At 41.5% G+C, this 13,819-nt stretch overlaps 1 protein-coding gene and 1 pseudogene across 2 annotated transcripts in view; both read right to left on the bottom strand.

Moving 5' to 3' along the window:
- Positions 1-13,516, bottom strand: part of Marchf3 (membrane associated ring-CH-type finger 3) — a 150,988-nt gene extending 137,472 nt beyond the window's left edge. The window contains exon 1 of one of the 2 annotated variants that reach the window (XM_060377246.1): positions 13,290-13,516. The gene's annotated coding sequence lies outside the window, so the exon portion shown is untranslated. Of the gene's footprint in view, positions 1-12,742; positions 13,259-13,289 lie in introns of those variants that run through there. The other variant, XM_060377247.1, reaches the window with a different exon arrangement.
- Positions 3,171-5,612, bottom strand: LOC110564913 (small ribosomal subunit protein uS3-like; annotated as a pseudogene).
- Positions 13,517-13,819: the final 303 nt, after the last annotated feature.

The raw sequence follows: 13,819 nt of genomic DNA, 5'->3' as shown, positions 1-13,819 counted from the left end.
TCACTCACCATAAAATTTAAATCTGTTTCTGGAAATCAGAAGCAGGAAGTCTAGCCAGAAGTGTATTTCATACTGAATAGCAGGTTTTCCTGACAATGGAACATCAGGCAACAAAAATCCCAAGTGGATAGACTCAGACTATGGGCCCTTTTAGTTCCTGAGGTTCCCTGGGGAAGGAACCTAGGGTAAGTGAACAGGGACGAAGGGAATGCAAAGTTCTTGTCCAACTTAAATGATGATTTATTTAATTGCATGCCAACATCACACTGCAAGCCTCAGAAAATAATGCCTTACATTGTAATTAGCATGATACAACTCATAGAACACAATGGAAATAAAAACCACACACATTTACAAAAGCACTCACTTTAATGAAGAAGGAGACGCCAGAGCAAGAGGACTTTGGAAGAAAACACTGCTTTATATATGCCAATTGCTTATGAATTAACATGTGCGATAAAGCTATTTTTCAATTTGCACCTCTATAATTACTTTGGAACAATTAGAGACACAGTTCCGAGAAAGAAGTCATTTAAGTATATATATGAGTTGACAAATTATGTGTATGCAGAGAAATCAATTTTAAGTGAATTTACCATTATAAATGCAACTTTAATTCTCTCTCCCACTTTAAAATTCAGTCTTATAAGTACTTTCATTTTTTAAACAGTTGATAGCAAATTAAAAGTGTTGGTGTAAATAAACTTCTAAATAGGAAATTCAGTATTACTCAAATGTCTCTTTTATACTAGGTTCTTTTAAAACTCACATGTATATAGCTATAGCGAGAGTTATCTTTTCTCCAGAGAACTTTAATATTCATTTCTTTTGCCCTTGAACAGAATCAAAAGTAGATTTAATTAGCTTTCAAATTTTAGAAGAAAACATCCTGAGCTTGATATACGCAGGCTCAAATCACGATGGCATCTTACCTTAGGGTGGGAAATAATGGCTAACTCCAGGTTATTAGAAATTTACATTTGTAAGTACTCATTTATTCATTGACTTATTTATTTGTTTGCTCATTCATTTTAAAATACAGAAGACAACAGATCAAAAACTAGACAACTGGGCAAATTATATGAGACTGTTGCAAGTACCATGAAGAAAATAAAAGTGGGGAGGAAACAATTGGGCCTGGGGAGGACTCCTAAACAGATAGATGGGATAGTCCTTGGATGTAATTATAAAGAGGAGATTAAAAGCCTGGGTAGAGATGAAGCAGCCATAGAACAGAGGCTATGTGATCCAAGCAGAAGGAACCGCAAATGCAAAGGGTCACAGGTGGAGAAGAGATTGGCTTATTACACCAACAATAAGAAAGCCATATGGTTAGAAAATTGAGCAAGGTCCACAGGATAAATAATGAGGCCACAAAGATGGACAGGGTCTAATCACTTAAAGCTTTGCCAACCATGGTAGTCTAGACTGTCTTCCAAGGAAATCAGCAGTCATGTCCAGTAGGAAGGGACATAAGAGAACTCATGTCTGAATTCTAGCTTAGTCACATATTAGTTGTGTGATCTCAGTACATTCCTAACTTCTCTTGGATGATAAATTCTTACTTTATAAAAGCATACATAAGAAATCATGACCAAGTCAGGACATGACTTGGTGGCATATGCCTTTAATCCCAGCACTTGGGGAAGCAGAGGGAGTCAGATCTTTGTGAGTTTGAGGCCAGCCTGGTCTACAAAGCAAGTACAGGATAGCCAAAGCTACACAGAGAAACCCTGTCTCGAAAAAAAAAAAAGGAAGAAATCATGACCAGTTAAGTAATCCATAATTATCAGTCTTGTTAATAGAATGATATATAAAGTTAATAAAATTGTTTACATTCATATAAACCTATACTGTAAAATATACTAGATAGAATTATTGAGAACTAAGCAAATTATTTTAATCATTTTTTTTCACTAGGCAGAGAGAATATACTTCTTGAGTACAAAAAGACATAAATTAGTACATTCAAACTCATTAGGTTTTATTGTGGCTGTAATCAGAATAATTATTGATCTTGGCTCACTTCTCTGTCCTTAATTAGTTTGCATTGTACCTTTTTTGCTTCTATCCATCAGTGGAACCTACCAACTACATAACAGTCATAAGGGATTCCACAGTTACTTTTGGAGTCGTAGCATGAAGCAGATCACATATGCCTACCAGTAACTATTCTTTCCCCACCCCTGTGAATACCTACATCTTTCTTGTTAACAGAACGCCAGGTTGGCTCATCCCTCCCCTTCTGAGGCACTGATCCATGGCTAGTGCCTGACTGAGGGGTGGGCATGTGAGCCATTTCTGATTGGCATATGAAGACCCCTCTGGAAGTCATTTAAAGAATGTTCTCATACTCTTCAGAAGGAAACTTTGAAAAGATAGGGGTGGTTCCATTTTTCTGTGCTCTAGACATTGTCATGTTTGCAGGTGACATCTGAACTGTTACAACCAAGTCACAAATACACAAAGAGCTAGTTTTAGAATGGAATGGTTCATGACAACAAAGGCAGGGGAAGATGAGAGGGACCTACCATTGCATCCTTTACTCAGTCTTGCTATATGCCCTATTGATTTACATTTCTTTACCACATGTGTCAATTTGAATTGCATGCAGAAGATCTCCTATGGAAAAAGATCTCTTTCTCTGAGACAGTCCCAGGCTAGAAGCAGGAGTCTTACTCTTGTTCAGTGAAGTTTAAGAATCTTCGACCATAGGATAATAGAGCATTTTACTCTGCATCACTGAGATAGTCACACAGGCAAGCACATGGGTAGCCAGTACCAAATGTCCTCTCCTTGGTTTTCCCTACCTGTTTCCAAATTGTTACATTTATCTCCCACCCGTCTGGGACATTTGTTGTCCCGAGACCTAAGCAAAGTATAGTCTTTTATGGGTCTTTTATTCTATAAGGTTTTCAACTAAGCCTTTATCCAATTACAAGATTTTCAACAGAGATAATGCAAGGATGTCACAGATCCCAGGCACAGGCCAGATAGATGTTAAGGAGCAAAAGCAGCTTCATATTCTACTTAGACCAGAGGACTAAGTTGGAAAAAAAAAAACACTGCAGAGAAGATTAGGACCTCAAGTTACAAGGCAGACTTACTTGAAAAGGAAAACCTCTTGACTGTGTGCTGTTTTTGTTTTTATTCCTTTGTGCAAGATTTTGTTAAACATCTTTACAGGATAAGGACAACATCCAGAAGCAGCTGCCAAAACCCTGATATGTTGTAGGCACTGGCTGGAGCATGGTAAGTGGCTCTGGTTTTCCACCCTTCTGTTGTGAGATTGGGGTGGTGGGCAGGATTTCATCTTTGAGCTCCACAATGCTCATGAGTTCAGGCAGAGACTTCTTGGGGCCAGTCTTACCACGTGGATTGCAGAGGAGCATGATCTTCACTTTCATGCCCACCACACCCTGTCTGAGGAGCACATGGCACACGGCAGTGTCAAAATAGAAGTTAACAGCGTCTCCTCTGTGAATCCTCCGCCCATCCACAAACTTGATGGACTTGCCCCTCTGTCCTCGGAGCTTCCCGGACCCTATAACCTCGCAGCCCTTGGCCCCACTCTCCTTAAAAAACCTGCAGTTCACCCTTCACAGAGCAAGCCATCCCAGGAGTTTGTAACATGGAGACTCTGCCTGGACAATCGTGTACAGACCTCTTGCGCTCACCCTTTTCTGCTTCTATGTTGCCCGCAGGGAAGCAGAACCTCCTCTGCAGTACTGCAGTCAACTCTGATCTGACGACCCTTCTTCCTAAGAACATGCTGTGTTCTCGTGGCTAAGATAATGATTTCTGCCCTTGTGGGTGTAACTCAGCCTTCAACTCCAGAGTAGCCATCTTCAGTCAGCTCCCGAGGGAGAAACTCATTCATTTCAGCTTTGAAGATGCCACCAGCAACAGACTTCCTCTTCTTGGAAATCCGAACTGCAGCCCTGTCACCGTGTGCCTCGGAATGGAAAGGCAACTGTTTTCTGTTTTAAACACTTGTATCCCTCCCCAAATTTATATGTTGAACTCTAATCTCCATTAGGACAGTATCAAAAAATGGGGCCTATGGGAACTAATTAGGGCTCTGCCTCCATGAATGGCATTAGTGCCCTTATAAAAGAGAATGTAGACTAGCAAGCTCTGTCTGTCTTATGTTACAGTGAAAGGCCCCCATCGACAAGGAAGAAGGCCACACCAGATACCAAAGATGATCTTGCTCTTGGACTTCTCCAGCTCTAGACCTGTGAGCAGTACATTTTAGTTGCTTATGAACTATCCAATCTCGGGTATTTTGCTATGGCAGCCCAAAGAAGCTAAGATATCATCAAAGAACATTGTTTACTTTCCCCAACTATGTGTAATGTTTTTGGTTAATTCTTTTTTTTTTTTTTAAGTGAAATAAGTATTTGGGGGCTAGAATATACTCATTTTGCCAAATAGAGCATAAGCTAGAGGAGCTGGGAGAGGGGACAGGGGACAGAGTTACTGTGTGGGGGAGAGGAGGAGGACTGAGAATACATCAAGAGATAGTATGCTTAATGACTCACAGTATGCCAAAGCCAGTGTGGCTTGAAATCAAATTAACCATTTCAGTCTAACATACAGTTTTCCTATAAGAAAAAATCATAGAATTATAAAATAAGAACCTAATGGCAAGCATAAATTTAATGAATACAGATTTTATAATTTCACACAGTATTTAAGAAATACTACTTGACTGGGTAAGACCACAATTAAGGCCAGAATAGTAAATGATGCCTCAGCTCATCAAACAGGCACTATCAGAATCTCATTTAATGTCTTCATTATTAATACACAGCAAAGGTGGAAACTCATGCAGTGTGTGATGGTATCTAAATGTGTAGATGTGGCCAGGGCAGGAAGGATGTAGAAAAATAAATGAACAGGTTAGAAACAATACAACCTAATTAGGCAGATCAAGAGAGGAAACTGAAACACCAGAAAGACCAGTGAAGTAACGCAAATGAGGAAAACTGAAAGCTATTGTCAATATTTTTTTTTAGGAGAAAGAAGAAGAAGAAGAAGAAGAAAAAGAAAAAGATAAAGGGGAATTCCACCACCACATGTGAGTCTGAATGGTAAAAACTGAGGTTTTGTGAAGTTAATTACTCTTGTGCTGTATAAGTTAATTACTCTTGTGCTGTATAAGATTCTCAGAACATCTAATATCCCATCAGAAAAATGCATGGAATTCTCCTTTGAATGGACACAATTGTAGTTACTTGCAGAGAAGAGATTAATGGCAACCCTGACTGCGAAAGAGCTTTTATCAAGTATGCGTTTTACCTGAAAATAGGGGAAAATAATACACAGGAAAGAAAATACTAGAGGGTAGGGACTGAATTATGGGAAAAGGTTGAAATTAGAGGCACCTGAAAGTCTAAGGGATAACAGCTTTCTGACTACAGGCATCTCTGTTTGTGAGGCAAGTATGCAAAGTGTGAGAAAAATAATTTTTTTCTTAAAAATAGTTTAAATTTATTTTCAAGACTATCATATATGGATACAATGTGTTTTGATCATATCTACCCTACCCCACCTTCCATTTCCTCCCACACCCCCACCACCACTAAAACCACCTCACCACCATTCATCCCCTTACACCTTCAAGGAGAGGAAGAAATTTCCTATCTAACATACAGGAAAAACATTTGAGAAACTACAGAGCAAAACACCACCGGGAAGATGCTCTTTTGTTGCAGAGAAGAAGGTGAAGGTATTTTATCACAAATGTTGGTCTCTGCTCTTTGCCTGGAGCTCCGCTCATGTCTTCCAGGCATCAGGAGCCAAGGGTTAAATGGTATACAGAGAGAAATGATGCTAGGTTATATGATCCAAAACCAGTATCTGAGCTCCTGTTGCTCATCTTGGTGGCCTTGAGCATCTAGATGACTTTCTATTTAAACCGTTCAACTTTTTAGTCTTCTTGGGAGATACAAGAAGAAAGCACATATATTTAATGAGACTCAGTCTCCCAGATAAGACAGATAATCCTGGTTCTTGATCTCCTAAATCCCCTAAGGTCCCATAAGATCTAACACAAAAAAGCTATCTTAATGGCTTTATTTCAGACAGACAGTTATGCTTAATTCAATTGAAGCATAGCTCTTGAATACATGATCTATACATGACTTTAGTAATGCAACTCCTTGCACTGGCTGCCAAACCACTAAGCCACTAAAACTATGTTGAGGGTACTTCTTCAAGGAATTTACAAATGAAAAATATAATAAAACATAGTCTCTAAGCTAAAAATAGACTTCAATTTTTTCATTACTTTGTTTATCTGTTCATTTTATATCCCAATCACTACCCCACTCCCTTCTCCTCCCAGTCTCACTCTTCTACCCTCTTCCCCCATACCCACCCCACCAGGTACCAGCCCACCCTGGCACATACAGTCTCATCAGGACTAAGTACCTCCTCTTTTACTGAGACAAGAAATGGCAGCCCTGCTAGGGAAATGAGATCCAGAGGGACGCAACAGAGTCCAAGTCAGACACAGTCCACAACTCCACTTGTTATAGGACTCACATCAGCTTCATATGTGCAGGGGGCCTAGGACCAGTCCATGTATGTTCTTTGGTTGGAGGCTCAGTCTCTATGAGCCCCCATGGGCCCAGGTTAGTTGGCTATGTAGGTCTTCTTGTGAGGTCCTCAATTACTATTTTTAAAAACTTCTCTATTTCAGTGAACACAGGTGACAGCAGCCTCTTGGCTCATCAATATTTTACTCTTCAAAGGGCCCCCAAATCTCCCCACCAGTGCTACCAAGCCACTTACACTGGACAGTGAAAGGAACCAAGCTATCAGTGGCTTCAGAAGACATGAGTGAGGCAGGTCCAAGTGTCAATGAAAAGCTTCCTTTCAAGATATAACAACCGGTATGAGAACAAGAATGGTCAAGGGGGATGGCCTAGAGAGGAAGAGAACAGATGGCATCCTTTAAGTAGTCATACAGACAGGTAGTGAGAAGAGGAGGTAAGGCAGAAATGAAGCAAAGGGACTTTGAAGGTGGAGCAGGAATGGATGAGCAGTCTATGATGTCCCAAGACTGTGGTACTACAGTTCAGTTATTGTTATACTTACACTTTTTAAAAAAAATTTTATTTAACTTTTATTAATTACACTTTATTCATTTTGTATCCTCCCATAAGCTCCTCCCTCCTCCCTTCCCAGGCCCACCCTCCCCCCCCCTTTTCTGCATGCATGCCCCTCCCCACGTAGGGTGGATATTTTTATGCGTATCCTTTGGAGCCCCAACAATGTCCATTTGTAATGCTTTGTAGCATCTAGTGCATCTATCCACTATTTCTTGTAAAGCTTTTTTGAGAGATTATAAGATGAAAAATAGGTTACTGCCTTTAAGGGGCTTCCAGACTGTAGGAAAGAATGCAGGAGACAAGAAAAGACAAGATCATTAGTCCAAATGGGGGCATGTACAGAAAAATTTCCCCAAAGTGTTAAAACTTGAAAAGAATGTTGAGCTAGTTAAGCAAACAAGAGCTTGTAGTCAACTGCAATTCTTTTAAAAAAATAATGGCTGCCATGACAGGTGCTCAAGTAGTATTTGTTAACTAAGTTTAGCTTATTTTGATTTCTAGGCAGGGAGCTAATTCTTATCATATTTGTATTTATTGTCAACTATAAAGATAAATATCTCCATATTAGATAATGCAAGAGCATAATCTTTAAAATTTATTGTATCCTGAGGGCTGGAGAAATGGATCAGTGGTTAAGAGCACTTGTTTCTCTTGTAGAGAACCCAGATTCAATTCCCAGGAACCACATGGAGGTTCACAACTATTTGCACCTCCAGTTCCAGGGTATCTGATGTCCTTTTCTGGTCTCTGTGGTGCACAGACATAGATGCAGGCAGAACACTCAGACACATAAAATAAAATAATAAAAAGTTTGAATCTTGGAACCAGGCATGGTGGAGTATGCCTAATATATAATTCTTGCATTCAGGAGGTACAGGCAGGCAGATCTCTGTGAGTTTGAGGCCAACCTGATCCATAGAGTGAGTTCCAGCCCAGTTAGGGCTCCACAGTGAGACCTTGTCTCAAAATATTGGGATAGACACTCGTAATTTTCCTAATCATGTGGCATCATCTTGTTCTATTTATTTCTCAGCAAAAAGTTTTAAGAACATTTAAAAAGCACATTATTTTTTCTCACTTGAAATCTCTGTGTGTTTTAGCATAAAATATACTTGGCAGGTCCTAATATAATTGGATGGCTACGCCTTGCAAAAACTTGATTTCTTTTTAATCAAATTTTTAGAACCATACTGGGTTTCTTGCCAGGGCTGCAATAGTGAGCAATAAATACATCATTAGATCAATGGTGGTCTGATGATGGATTACTCGAAAGATATTTCCAGCCAAGAAGAATAAGATCAGACGTCTCATTGTGCAAAGATTAATAAAATATTGTTTAAAACATAGATACCAAGTTAATATAACAGGGAAGGAAACATTGCAAAACAGAACAGAACAGCCAGGGGTTTATGATGCAGTGATATTGATCATGGATTTTCCTAAGTACTTGAGACCAGCCACACTATTATATATGCCTCTGATTAGACCTTGAGATGAGAAGGAAAAAGTTATAAAAAAAGAAACTAACCAGGGGAAGGCCTGCTGCTACAATAAATTATTAAAAGCAAGCAGGGTGAGTGGGTTGTAAAGACAATATAAAACAGAATCAATGCCCGCAAGAAACCCCAAACCATCCACACTTCTATAAATTTCTTACCGCTCTGTCTGGCATTTCACTGGAGGTATTTCTTTCCCACACACTCCCCATCCCACCCCCATCCCTGACCCTTCACTCTTAGCCCAGGTCTTTTTTCAGAGCTAAGCATTTGTTTTTCTTGTGTAACCCAGGCTCTGCTGTCTGCAGTTATGTTTGCAGCTTGTGTTGGCAGTGTCTGTGAGGCCACAGCTGAGTGCATCTGTCACTTCATTCATCTGGATCTTAAATATGACACTGTAAGCCGGGGACACTGAGTATGATACACATATCTCTATTACTTCAATGACATCCTTTACCAGCTTTTTTCCCCTTATTGTTAAATCTGAAAAACTAAAGCTACAGTCAAACATCTCTAGCTCTGCTTTCTATAGAAAACATTACTAGACTAGCAAAGGTAGGAACTCAAAGGAGTATTCTGAGAGAACAACAGTTAAAATGGTTAAAATTTATATATTAGGAGATGTTAGAACAGGTTGACTTGAAAAGTGAACCTTTAAAAAATTATTTCACTATGGAATAAGGGTAAAGAAAAAAGGGTCAAACACTTGAAAAGAATTTTTCAAATGAAAGATAGTTGCCAAAAGTATGCCATGGTTAAAAAAAAAGTTTGAATTGTTGCCTGTAATGACCTATGGCCCAGTTTCAAGAAAGGCAGCATTCTACTCTAGTTGCTTGCTTTCTCTCCCACCCTTTACTCCCCTTCTCTCCATGCCTGTCTATCTGTCTGAAGTGGGCATAAGTCAGTGCTATTGTATGTCTGGGGCTGTGGTATACCCCAGGTTTTACAGCTGCTCTAAGTTTATCAACTCATTCAGAAGCTGTGAAAATGGAATGTAAGCGACAATTTTGTTAGTGTAGAAACAGCAGTATTGGTATAATGTGACAACAGACAAAAATAGCAGAAAGCTAAAATATGGGTCCAAAGAATTCTTCATGTAGGCTTTGTCTCCAGTTGTGCTCTGTGACCTTTAGGAAACTATTTGCCTCTCCATGTCAAGGTTGCCTGATTAAGTTCAGGGTCACCCAAACAGTTATCATATATGCTGGTTAACTTTATAAGGTCAAATCCAATATAAAGAAAAATGACAAGAAAATGGCATAAAAAAAAGCATTATCACAAACTAAACAAAGGCAGCTAGCTCACAGTACAAGGCCAACATCTTACCCATTGGTATTATCTTTAAACAGGAAATACAGAATCCAAGGATTAATCCAAGAATTATCCTAAACAGTGCCTGCCGTTTGTTCATCTGGAACTAAGTGGAGAAAAAAAAAATCATTGTTCTCCAAAGACTGTTAAGTGACCTATCAAATGCCAAGTATTCCTCTAAACAGAAATTACTCCATAAAGGTCTCCGTGATGATCCAATGATCTGGAACTTTATAAGTTTAGTGTCTCAACCTGTCTAATCCTTTTGTCATCAAGGAAGTAAATATACTTGACATTTCTGACCTATGAGTTTTTGTTTTTTCTTGAATAGTAGAGAGGGCAACTTTTGATATAGATTCATTCTCCTTCAAACCTTACCTAACAGTCCAATGTGGAGAATTTTATCAGTATGAAATAGAAAAACAAAACACAGAACACACGTCAGGATATCAGGAAAAAAAACCAATTCGTAATCATTTATAAATAAAACTAACACCAATTCCAGGAAGAATACAGGTAGCAATACATTTTCAACCCATTTCTGTGGTGATGAGAACTTTCACCCAATTCACGGGACAGCTTAAAATAAATCTAAGTTAACTTTCAGAATGTGAGTATAATGGTGGGTGGGGCTCATGGTTGGTCAGCCAAGTAGTGACAGTTTTCCAGGAGATACTTGATTCTGGTTAAGTCTGTCCTCCCACCAAGAGATAAAAAGGCCTTTTCATCCTTCATGGAGAAGTGAGCTACAATGTGTATCAGGGTGTTGAGACACACACAATTATCCCAGAACATACCAGCATCACTGGTACAGAAATGGGTAGAGGAGGAACCAAGATTGAGCAGAGCAAATGATCTTGCTTCTCCAGACAGACTTCCTTAAAATTGGGGCCAATTCAGAACAGGAATGACTGAAGATTCAGGCACAGGACAAAAGAGGCCCATTGTTGAAATAGTTAATAAACTATCAATTTTATAAGGCCAGTAAACACCACCATAGTATTTTATATCATAAACACCATTCCAGTATTTCCTGAAATATGTTCAAAAGGTCCCTTTTATCACAACTTGTCTTGAATGCTTGAAAATGCAGATTCCTAAGCTTCCCTAGGCCCCAGAACTGAATTCTGGGACAAGAACTGGATTTCCAAGGAACTCCTCAGTTTACTTGGATGATTCATGTGAAGTCAGGAGGCTCTGTATAGCCCTTCACAAATTTAGACATATGTATTAGGGATTTACATATTTCCTCCAAATGTTTACATACCATAAAAATAAAAATATGTGGTGAGTTCTTAAATCCACTCCAGTTTATAATGAACACCACTATTAAAAAGTAATTAAGAACATGAAATTATTGTGAAAAAAATCAACTATGCTTCTTGAAAGTATTGTCTTTATTGTCACTAAAAGTAACTATATTATTATTGTTACTATAGGAATTTATAGCTTTTTAAAGTATCAGTCACTTGCCTGCAGGAACTTAATAAGCTGTTATAATAATACTCCTCCCATACATTTTTAGTCATCAGAAATTTTATGATAGAGCCTTTTATTATTTTTAAACTACAAATTGTGAACCATTGTTACTAGTGATTAGGCCAAATATGAATTTATTTCCAGGGTATAAATTCCTAAAGGCATGCTTCATTAGGATTACTAAGGCAATCTTGACTTCAGCCTTGGCAATAAACTTCTATTTACTTCTATTAAAGTGTGTGTGTGTGTGTGTGTGTGTGTGCATGTGTTCAAAACAATTTATTTTTAGTGCATTCTCTGAGGCAAAAGAAAACAGTTTGTGATACACATGTTACTGAAAAGCTGTAAACGAGCCTTGCTGGCAAGGTGACAACCATATTTCTTCTCAGGGGATTTTTTTTTTCTCCTGTAATTCCCCCCTCCTCAAATTATGGCTACAGTTATAGCAGAAAATACAGTCTCCGTTTTCTAGAGACAACATTCCCTCCACCTCCCTCATTGAAGCTGCAAGTTCAGGCCAAATAATGGATGAAAATAGAAGTCAGGAGGAAGGATTTGCTCGTAGCATGTTGTTTTGCTAAGGGCTGCCCCCTACCCACCATCCACCCTAGCGCTCTGGCTGAAGTGTACATGCTATGTTTTAACAGATGGGCGGGCTGGCGGCGGCTGGGCTGTAAAACAGGAACGCGGAATCTGCGCTGAGTGGTATTGAACTGAGTGCTCATAAAGTTCACGGACATACACTGACCCAGACAGACCAGACAAGATGCAGACATGCTTACCCGCACTGCACACTGACACATACCTCATAGCTCAGAGGGTTCATCTCTGTAATCCAGAGGGAGTTCAAGGCTAAGTTCACCCTTCATATATTTCTACCTCATTCCCCATATCAAGTCCGCACATAGATACACACCCTCGAATATTTGCATATGAACACTGCATTTACCAAATAAACCAACACCAGACACAACTCTCCTCTATGTAATAAGCTCTTAATAAGCTCTCATTCACATCAAATAAGAGTGGCAAGACAATATTGCACTGAATTCTATTTAGTCCATACAGAATACAAGCTGCATGCAACTGCACTCAGAAAACCAATCTGCATTTACTGCAAGAGAGGAAAGGAAGGGGGAAAAAAAAGGTAACCCAGGCTGAGCTACCACTGAAGTGTCAGGTTCAACCTTGAGTCATCTGTTATCAGTTCTTGCCACAACTTCATCACTTAAAACACACAGGTGCTTAAACCCCATCGAACCAGGCTGGCAGACACTCAGCTCGGCGTTGGCCTCTAGGCTCCCTGTTGGTCTTAACCAAGTTCCCCAGACACACCTTGTCGTGGATGCGGAGGTCTGTGCAACCCAGGAAGAGGGGCCCAGATTCAAAGGCCGACGGGAAGCAGTTACTTCCCAAAGTTGAACGTTCAGCACCGCTGTCAATTTCCTCGGATCTGCCACGGTCCCCAGCGGGTCCCTCCGGTCCTCCCTCGGAACGCTAGCAGCGCTCTCCGCGCACGCTGGCTCGGGCGCCGGTTAATGTTTAGGAACCACTCGCAGCCATCTAGGAACTGCTGTGCGCGCACCGAAGCGTCCCCGCGCGCTGTGTCGCCGCCGCAGAGGGGCAGGGGCGCGTCTGGGACCTAAGGGTGGCAACCACCAACGCCAAGTCGGTTCCGACGCACAGCCGCGTCCTGGGCCGAGTTGGGATGCTTTGAAAACCAGAAGTTCGGGAGCCGGGACGGTGACAGCGAGTGAGCGTCCCTTGCCTTGCCTTGCCCTCCCACAGCCGCCACTCTCCCAACCCACCAGCACCGACGCGGTCCTCGGCTCTCTGGCAAAACGGCGCCTGAGGAGTCGCTTTCGCGGCGTGGCCAACTCACCCTCCTGGCCCAGTCCAGACGCCAAATCCACGCCCCTGCTGCAGATCCTCAGTCCCAAGTTGCCCCGAACCGCCGGCTGCTCGTGCCCCGCGGGACCTGGGCGCGTCGGATCTGCCGGGCGCCTGACGGGGATGGCTGCAAGCCCGGCGTCCGCCCGGCTCAGCAGTCGCCCGGAGCGCGCTGACAATTCTCGGACCGGCTTAGCGAATGAGGCGGAACGCCGCGCAGCGCTGACTAGGCTCCGGAGGGGGCGTGGCCGCGGGGCGTGGCCATGCTCCGGCCAGCCCCCAGGAGGCGGAGCGTCCGCTAGCGTTTGACTGGCGGAGGCCACAGCCAATCGACAGGGCAGTAGGACCCGTCGAGGCCGTGGGTGGTGTCTAGCGAGTGGTCCCACCCCTCAGTCACTGTCCAATCGCTTGCGGCCGAGCGTTGGCCCGGAGACGCACCGGCGAGCCGCAAGTTGGCAGTTGTGAAGTGTGGTGATAGTGGGGTTGTTGGTGGTGGTGGCTGCTTGCGGCTTCTGCGCTGCC

The sequence above is a fragment of the Meriones unguiculatus genome, chromosome 2 (genome assembly GCF_030254825.1).
Source record: "Meriones unguiculatus strain TT.TT164.6M chromosome 2, Bangor_MerUng_6.1, whole genome shotgun sequence".
Taxonomy (NCBI): Eukaryota; Metazoa; Chordata; class Mammalia; order Rodentia; family Muridae; genus Meriones; species Meriones unguiculatus.
The sequence above is the reverse complement of the archived record's forward strand: the minus strand, read 5'-3'. Positions and strand labels throughout refer to the sequence as shown.